This window comes from Adiantum capillus-veneris, chromosome 25, assembly GCF_014529385.1.
Source record: "Adiantum capillus-veneris isolate H3 chromosome 25, ASM1452938v2, whole genome shotgun sequence".
Classification (NCBI taxonomy): domain Eukaryota; kingdom Viridiplantae; phylum Streptophyta; class Polypodiopsida; order Polypodiales; family Pteridaceae; genus Adiantum; species Adiantum capillus-veneris.
In genome coordinates, this window is record NC_140955.1 from 127,060,152 (window position 1) to 127,069,624 (window position 9,473).

A 9,473-nucleotide genomic window follows, 5' to 3' on the forward strand; every position below is an offset into this window, starting at 1 on the left:
ACTAGTAGCTGAAATCTTCTATCACTAGAATTAGTTGTCTCAAGAGATCAGCTCCAATTCCAGATCCACTTAGCAAACATTTTGCAAATGGAAATCTCTGGAGTTAAAAGTATACTTTCTATCAAAGCCTCCCGAATTCCATAAATTTTTTACACTTGTTCACCTTGTTGTCAAGATGCATTGTGTACACTTCAAATTTCATATCAGACACTTGTAGATATATATGATGTTTTTTTAATACCTTTTATTAAGAAAACTTCATGAAAATAAAAGAAACCTAAAAAATATTACAAACCTATACCGAAAAAATACAAACTAAGATAAAATCAACACTCGACTATATTTTTGGTGGATTGTTCAACTTCGAAGTTGATAATTGTAGTGATTATGTGTGTGTGTCTTGCGTTTTATAGGGAAAATGATCTTTGAGTTGTACATTTTCATATGACCATTCAAACAGACGACGTCAACTACGATCTGATGTACATTTTCCCTTTGAAAGGACTTATTGCTTCAGGATGGGTCAGGTGAACTCCTCATCAATGGAGGAAGGATTGTAACCCCTTAGTCTTTTCTATCTTATGTAAGCCAGCTAGTTGTGCGGACAACCAAAGAATTCCTCTCCTATCCATGCTAGAGCCCTTATACATCGAGGAGCCCTTTTTTGGGAGGAATTGCGAGACACCCATCTTCATCTGGTCCTTTCTTCCCCTTTTACCCACTTATGTTACATGGGTAGCATTATCATCATTGGCATGATGAAGCTCATACTGTACAAAATGTATATCATACAGTGTCACACCACCGTCCCATGCCAGCGATTGTTGTGGCTGAGCACCTATATATACTGCCTCACTCCTTGTGTGGAGCCCACTCAACAAGAAACTCAGAATTTTGCATGTGGTACTTACCCTTAATCCACATGCTTGCGTTTGATGGCTGCCAAGAAGAAGATAGCCCGACCTCTAAAGCGACTCTTCTTGATATTTCTCTCATTTGCATCGACCGGCAGGACCTGGAATGCAGCTTTGTCACTGGGATTGGCCACTGCTTGAAGTAAAGCAAGGGTTGGCAACAATGAGGCCATCACTTCCCTCAATGCTGCATCAGGGTCACTTTGATTGCTGATTAGCATTTCAGCCATGACAGCGGGAGTGATCTCATGAGCAGTTCTTGTCATGGCATCCTCAAGCTCCACATACATGGGATGATCCTCAATGCCTAAATAATTTTTTGCCAGCTTCTTAAAGGCTGGAAAGGTGCAATAAGAAAGCAGAATGTGCATGTCCATACGGCCCGGCCTGAGCAGAGCAGGGTCAAGCCTGTCCTTGTAGTTAGTTGTGAAAATGAAGATACGTTCCTCTCCGCAGCACGACCACAGCCCATCGGTGAAGTTGAGAAGCCCAGAGAGGGTAAGCTTGCTCCCCTCACTTGATGTGCCTGGGCTAGACTCCTTGGACTCGCTCGATGTACAGTCTGAGTCTTCAGCTGCTGTGCGATTGCAACGCTGGGCACTGCAATCAATGTCCTCGATGACAATCACTGCCTTGCGGGTTGTCTGTATCAAAAGGGACTTGAGTTCAGAATTGTCAGACACTTTTGTGAGCTCAAGGTCATAGATGTCATACTCCATATGGTTGGCAATGGCTGCAATCATGCTAGATTTGCCAGTGCCAGGAGGGCCATATAAGAGGTAGCCGCGCTTCCAAGCACGCCCATTTCTGTGGTAGAAACTCTCCCCTTTGGAGAAAACATCTAAATCAGATTTGATGCGAACTGTGAGGCCATCATCAAGGGCGAGCATGTCGAACGTGGAGGGGTGCTTGAAAGGAGTTTGCTCCCATCCATTATAGTTATTTGTGTAGAGGTAACGTTGGGTATTCTTGTGCTCAATCTCTGCAGCAACCTTGGAGACATGATCCAAATATTCATGCATGATGAGACTCCTCTCAGTTTTCAAGAAGCTGAGAGTGAAGCTTCTCTCATCATTGTTGCCATAGCCATTGTTGCCTCCCTCCCTCTCCCTGCATGTGTGAGTCCACCACACACGTGCCCCTTTGAAGTTGTCCTCTAGAGCCTCATTGTCGGGAAGGCGGAAGGCGAGGCTGGCATCCTCAAGGGATCTGCACACTTTGAGGCGTGTGTGCGAATCTATGGAGGAGCGGAGAGAGCTAAGATAGATGCCAACCTGCCTGTAGAAGATGTTGAAATTGTGGCTGCCGCCCATTTTCTCCTCCACTTGGAGCTCCACGTGCGGGTCTGCCGTCTGGAAAAGCTTATCCCACAGCAATGCCAGACCCCGATCCAGGTACTGCCGGAACGGGGGAGGGAGGAATGTCTGCAAAAGCGCCAACGCGCCCATGTAGGAGCAGAGCTTGCTTATCAAGCTCTCCATTGCAAAAGACCGCAGATTGCAGAACTTTCACCAGTAGAAACCCTAAAATGCAGAAGGTCAAAACAGAAATAGAGAGAAGAGATGCCCGCGAGGCATGCAATGGGCAGAGAAAGCCGAGAGAGACCCATCTTGTACCTGGCTTTCCTTCGTGATCAAGAATCAAAAGAGCTTCATTCGCACGCAAGTGTAGTGGACTCGTGGAGACACTAATATTATTCGAGACTCACACCGACAAAGGGAAAAGAAGCATTGGTCTTACAATCGCAATCAATCAAAGCGACGATACGGAATCCCGCCCAAGAATAAAAAATTAACAATTGACATTGATATCTATGGAATTCAGAATTGAAAACGTCAAGAATTGACGTAATTGGGAAAGTTCTAACTAATAAATCCAAGGTAAAAGGCGTACAAGTCCAAATCAAGAGCGGACCTCAACAGACAACAAAGTTGAACGACGGAAAACAACTCTGAGCTATTTTTAACAGTTTTTATGCTAAATTTCTTTGAGTTTTGTATGTTTCCTCGCCTTTGGATTGACTTGAAACTAGGTGGGATTGCACTAAACCTAGGTTTTTTGGAGCGCTAAGGTAAAGTTAGAATTTTCAAAGCAAATCTCAAAATTTTGTATGGGGGTCACACTAAATAGGATTGAGGCATATTACTTTCTCTCAATAATTGACAAAACTTAAGTATGAGAAATTTTAGGGGCCACTTTATTATCTTTGAAGGCTTTCACACTCAATTTCTCTATGCTTTATAGGTTTCTCACCTTCAAAACTAGAATTTAAAGATAAATTTCAAAATCTATAAATGGGATTATATTAAACTAATGATTTTTTTAGCATTCGGCTATACTATTCTTTTTTCCAAAAAATATAGAGGTGAATTTACTATATTTGAAAAAAAAATTGTACACTTTGTAGGTTCTCTACATTTTAAATTAGGTTCTTTGAAGTCTGGATTTGGAGGTATTCTGACCGTCAATTTAAAATTTAAGGTTGTGATGCTAAGTTGTTATTCTTTTTGCAAATAAAAAAATTTGTTATACTTTTTGCACCAGGGCTCTTTGGAGCATGGGGATGTTATATTTTGTATGTTTTTCATTCGTTACAACTCAATGGCTCTTTGGAGCATGGGGATGTTTTAATTTTTATGTTTTTAGTTCGTTACAACTCAATGTGATGAACGAGTGAGTGCTGGTAAAAACGAGTTTTTTAAAAAATTAGAGGTAAATTTGTGGGTGGGATTATACTAAACCTAGGTTTTTTTCTCCAATTGTTGAGGGTGTTCTAACCTTCAAATTAAATTTTAGAAGTGAGTGGCCCATCCTATGGAGACACACACACACACACACTTTTCTTTGTGCCCAATCCACTATCTTTCTTTCTTTGCCTTTGTCTCCAACTCCTAGCCCCCCTCCCCCCCCTTTCCTTGTCACATAGTAGGGGCCTCCAAGGTGCATTAGATGTAGTTGAGAAGATTTGTAGGTGGGGCTACATTAAACCTAAGTTTTTCTTGAGCACTCGGGCACACAATAGTTTTTTGCTATTATTTAATAGTCCATTATCTATATTTTTCATAATGGAGCTTGAAAAATGAGAGGAAGGAGAGAGGGCATCCATGCATCTTTTTGGTTGATTTGCATGGCATGTTGGATCAACGTCAAAATTGAGCTATTGAGTCCCTATTGGGTCGTCCTCCTTGCCATAGACGCATTAAAGAACTTTCCAAAATTGCATAAATTAGTTTAGATTCTATGCAACTCCATCCTTTCCCAATGACCTGCAACAATCAAAATTGAACATCGAACAACATGTGTGTGTATGCGCGTGCATACGTGTGCGTGCGTGCGTGTGTGTGTGTGTGTGTGTGTGTGTGTGTGTGTGTGTGTGTGTGTGAGAGAGAGAGAGAGAGAGAGAGAGAGAGAGTGCGTGTGCGTGTGCGTGTGCGTGTGCGTGTGCGTGTGTGTGTGTGTGTGTGAGAGAGAGAGAGAGAGAGAGAGAGAGAGAGAGAGAGAGAGAGAGAAGGCCCCATAGATTGTGCAAATCTTGCCTTGTCAAAGAATGTGTAAACGATCGAGAGATATTTATCTATAGGTTATGGTGGTGATCTAACAAATGAAGCGAAAAGTCAAAATGGGTCCTTTTCTTGCAACGGTGAATACAAGAAGACCTTAATTAGGGATCCAAAAATGCAGAGCGTCCTAGCATTGGATGCATTTGGGCTTCTTCTGTGGCTAGCAGTGTTGTTTCATCTTCTAGGAGCCACTACCTCCAACTACTTAAGTTACACATATTTGAAAAGATGTAGATGTTTTACATCTATCTCAAGGCATGTGTGTGTGTGTGTGTGTGTGTGTGTGTGTGTGTGTGTGTGTGTGTGTGTGTGTGTGTGTGTGTGAGAGAGAGAGAGAGAGAGAGAGAGAGAGAGAGAGAGAGCATGTGTGTGTGTGTGTGTGTGTGAGAGAGAGAGAGAGAGAGAGACCATAATTGTTAACATCATAGGAACAATCCAAAGGGACATTGAAAATTTAGCAAGAAAGTCTTGAACTCAAGACTTGGTGTGTGTGTGTGAGAGAGAGAGAGAGAGAGAGAGAGAGAGAGAACTACCTAGCAAGTCTTCAACTCAAAAGAATCGAGAAAGGGGGAAAACAAAGTGAAAAAAGAGATAGCAAAAATCTACTCGATGAGTCTTGATTTTCGGATCTAATATGAGAGAGAGAAAGATAGGGAGAAGGCATACCTATGCATTGTTATCTTCCTAGAGTGATTCCAAGGACTACAATTCCATTGTCTTCACATGTAGGTGTGCAAATACACACACACACACACACACCTACCTATATATGATTGTGTGTGTGTGTGTGTGTGTGTGTGTGTGTGTGTGTGTGTGTGTGTGAGAGAGAGAGAGAGAGAGCGATCCAATTGCCATTCTTTTCTTGGCCGCAGCAATGCGCTGATTTTAACCTCAAGTACTAGTGATCCAAGAGCGTATCCAATTTCACCTGAAACGGCTTAACATTTGATTTCCTTTGGTTCAAAAGTTGGTTTTTTCAAAGTCTCCTATGTTTCAAAGTTAATGAGGTTCCAAGCACTTTTATCATCAAATTAAGTGTCAAAGATAAGCTTGCCCTATCCCAAGCCTACTTGAATGTATGGCTCCATGTCTGGTTCATCATCTGAGTTTTGATCCTCATCATATTTTACCAATGGTGATGCAGGTTCATTCACAGTCATTGCCATTATAGGTGCCGTGCCTTATTCTTCTTGCCCGCTCCTTCATTGTTTGAGAAAGTTAAAAAAAATATCCTTTCCAATTTTATTTAACATTTGTGGCCATGATCTTTTCTCTTTTGAATCAGGATCACTTGTGGTAGTCATGTTGTCTTTCAATCCATCGGTTGTATCATAAAACTTGCCTTTTTTTGTTGGTTTTGTCTCTCATAGATGTTATATCTTTAATACAAGAACATGTATCGTTTTTAATTTTTTCATTGGTAATATCTATAGCAATGGCATTCTTTTCTACTTCACTTTCAATCTCTTCTACATGTGAAATCATTTAAATGGGTATGACTTCATTTCCTTCTTCGATGTAGAATTTGGTTTGTTTAAATTGACACATACATCCAAGGTAGCCAATATATCCATCTAGCCAAATGGCTCAAATAAATGCTCAAAAAATGGTTCAACAATATATGCATCATCGATCGCACCCCTTTCAAGAATACAATCTTCCTTTCCTAGGCTAGCATATTGTTTTTGAGCCATGATGGTAGCTCTATATTATGAGGCTAGTGATTCGATATCCAACTGCTCAACTAGAGTCCTATGTACATCTCAACAAGAATGATTTGTTAAACTCACTCTCGTTATTGATTTAGATTGTCCAAGATATATGATATTATAGCTCCAATTTTGGATCATCTGGATTTGTCTCATGAACGGTCTTCCCAATATAATTTCATAGTTTGATTAGGCCCAAAATCCACGATGGCAAAACTACATTCATAGGAGTCAATCTCATAAGAGGTCACTATCACTCCTTCTAAAAATCTTGGAGGTCTCTCCTCATTCTCATCTGCAAGTTTAAATTTTCATGCAATTCTTTCTAGTTGTTGGTTTTCCCCAAGCTTCTCAAATTTGTTTGGTAACAATAGAAATTCTCGCTTGACTATCCAATATAGCAAGAGATTTAACAACAACACATTTGTTTGGTAACAATAGAAATTCTCGCTTGACTATCCAATATAGCAAGAGATTTAACAACAACATATTCAATAGATAGAGTGGTATTACCTTCTTTTTTTTGTAGAAATCTCCCACTTTGTTCATAGGAATAGATTTAATTATTTTCTATAAAGAATTTTGTTGGTTTGGTTGCTTGAGATGTTCTTTGATTAACACTTTAACACCATCTTTTTCAAAATGTTTTGGAATAAGTCAAAAGGTGTGGTCTGAGTTTCAACAATTCTCCCATAGTGATAGTGCACTTGATAATAGTGGATTAAATAGAGTGTGAATTACTCACATCAAGGGTCTCCTTCATTGTGTACCTTGGTGGTTTTGAAAATTATCAATACTTAGGAAATACTCTCCTAAGTATGAGAAAAGTTTTGAGGGTATTGGTCTTTGAAGCCTTAGAGGGTTTTGACCACCAATTCCCATACATTGACTACATCTCTACTTACATTATATAGGATGGTCCAAGCATAATTTTGATTGTATGATTTGACTTGTCTCATTAGCACCCTTATCATTTTCCACAATTGGGTTGGTTAGTCATCCACAACGGTTGAAATTTGCCCCATTTTTTCTTTTGTATCATGCACTATTTGAGTTGTTTCTTCATTGAAATGGTTTGGCTCTCCTAGATAGACCGTTTTCACTAATAGACTCCTTTAATTTTGTTTCATCAAATGCAACGGAGTAGATGTATGTAGTGGTTTGGATGACTCCACATGAGCCAAATAACCACCCATTAAAGATCAATAAGCCAATTTTTTAGGTATGGCTTGATGTGTAGGATGCATCTCTTAGTTTTCTCTCAAAGGTGGTGCAAGATTGCTTGTTTTTTACATGTAGCTATCTTGAGCCAAGTGGTGGGTGATTTGGGAAGGTTAAATCCCACTCAAATCTTCTCAAAATAATCCATGATGATTAGCTCACCCTAGCCTAGTGCAAACAAATTACAATCCCCTTTTGCCCCTTGTCAAGTCTTTAGAAAGTGAGGTATTGGTGACCCTTAAACCTCGGGATATCTATACCAAACACTGGGGGAGGTCACTCAATAATTATGTGATTATCACGTGAGTGCAGCAGAAGAGATTATTAAATTTTATTTTTTCTCACATTTTCACATACAGAAGGTTATTGTAAAACAAAATCTAATTTTTTTAACAGAGTGAATAAAAAAAGGGTTTATTTTATTTGTCAAAAATCCACAAACAAGGAGTTTTAAAAACAATCCTTGAGCGCACATGATATACAAAACTTATACATAGTGACCCACTTGAGACTAAACATCCTAAAATTTTGGAACTGAAAACTCTTATTTAAAATGATTTTAAAACCAAAACTAAATGTTGGTATGTCCTACTACTCACAAGTTTTTTTTCCTAGCTATGCCAACTCCATATTCAATTGTGTGTCAAGGGTTTGAGCACTTTTACTAAACTGCACTTGTAATAGCACTCAAAAAAATTTTCAAAAGAAGATGTAGCTTTTCTTGATGAATCAAACTCGGGTGCTAACTTTCATGTTACTCCTCACAAGGAGTGGTTTTCTACGTACACTTCCACACATGGAACGGTGAAGCTAGGCAATTCTTTTATGAGCTTGATATATGCGGTGTGGGAAGCATCAAGCTTTGTATGTGTAATGGCACTGAGTTTAAGCTTCATAATGTCAGAAATGTACCCAAATTGACAAAGAGTTTTAGATGGACAACTGGATGATTTGGGTTACACTACCATATTTTCTCATGGTTCTTGGATCATCAAGAAGGGAAATCTGGTCATGCCTATATTGCACAAGGAAAATATGAAAAATGACTTCACCTGCAAAAATAAGTTTCTCATTAATATCCTTGATTCTAGCAAGGAAAGTGTCCATTTCATCTTCATCATGCATAATCTTCAACTCCATCTCTCTACGCAACAATGCAATTTTAGCCTCATTGCGAATTTCATAAAGACCAACTAGAATATCCCAAGCCTGTTTCAAAGGGGGTTGGCCCTCCCTCCTCCAAATTTCAAAGTTTCACTACCCACAGAGGTGCAATCTTGGCTCTCAAACTACATCGGGGGGGGGGAGAGAGAGAGAGAGAGAGAGAGAGAGAGAGAGAGAGAGAGAGAGAGAGAGAGAGAGAGAGAGAGCATCAGGAAATGCGTGGATAGAGTCTCTCTCTGTGTGTCGGCAAGCAACCTGCACCTGACCTGCAGTGCTAGAAGCTCTCACTCACTCTAACTCTCACAGACACATTGTACGACACATATTTTTTGATAAAAAGTGAAGATTGTATAAATTTCCAACCTAAGTGCCTTATATACTAAGGTCGCTTAGTCCAAAAGTAAGTTACAAAATGGTCTTTGCTCAAAACATGCGTCAAGTAGTTTTCCCCTATCTTCCTCTGAATTAATATCCCCCTCAAAATATGATACCTGTGGTTCCTGCTCCATTTTCTTCTTGATGGACATTTGTTCATACTGAATTCATGGTAATTCATAGAAAATCGGTCCCTATCATCCGCAAGCAAATGGACAAGCCGAGGCTACAAACAAAACCTTGTGCACGGTATTGACAAAACTGGTTAGTGAATCTAGAATTGATTGGGACCAAATGTTAAATTCAGCGTTATGGGCGTATAGAGTTGCCTATAAGACCACCCTTAATACAACACCATTTAACATGGTTTATGGTCTAAGCGCGATATTGCCCATAGATTTTTTAATCCCAACATTACGAGTAGCCAAAAAGTTGGAATGGATAGGATGTGGTAGCAGTGTAGCCACCTCTCATGGTTCTTTTGTGAGTAGTAAATCACTTGTTCCTAATGCTTCTACTGGTAGCACTTC

General features: G+C 39.7%; 1 pseudogene; it reads right to left on the reverse strand.

Moving 5' to 3' along the window:
• Positions 1 to 405: 405 nt before the first annotated feature.
• LOC147425620 (AAA-ATPase At4g25835 pseudogene) lies at positions 406 to 2,561 on the reverse strand (annotated as a pseudogene).
• Positions 2,562 to 9,473: the final 6,912 nt, after the last annotated feature.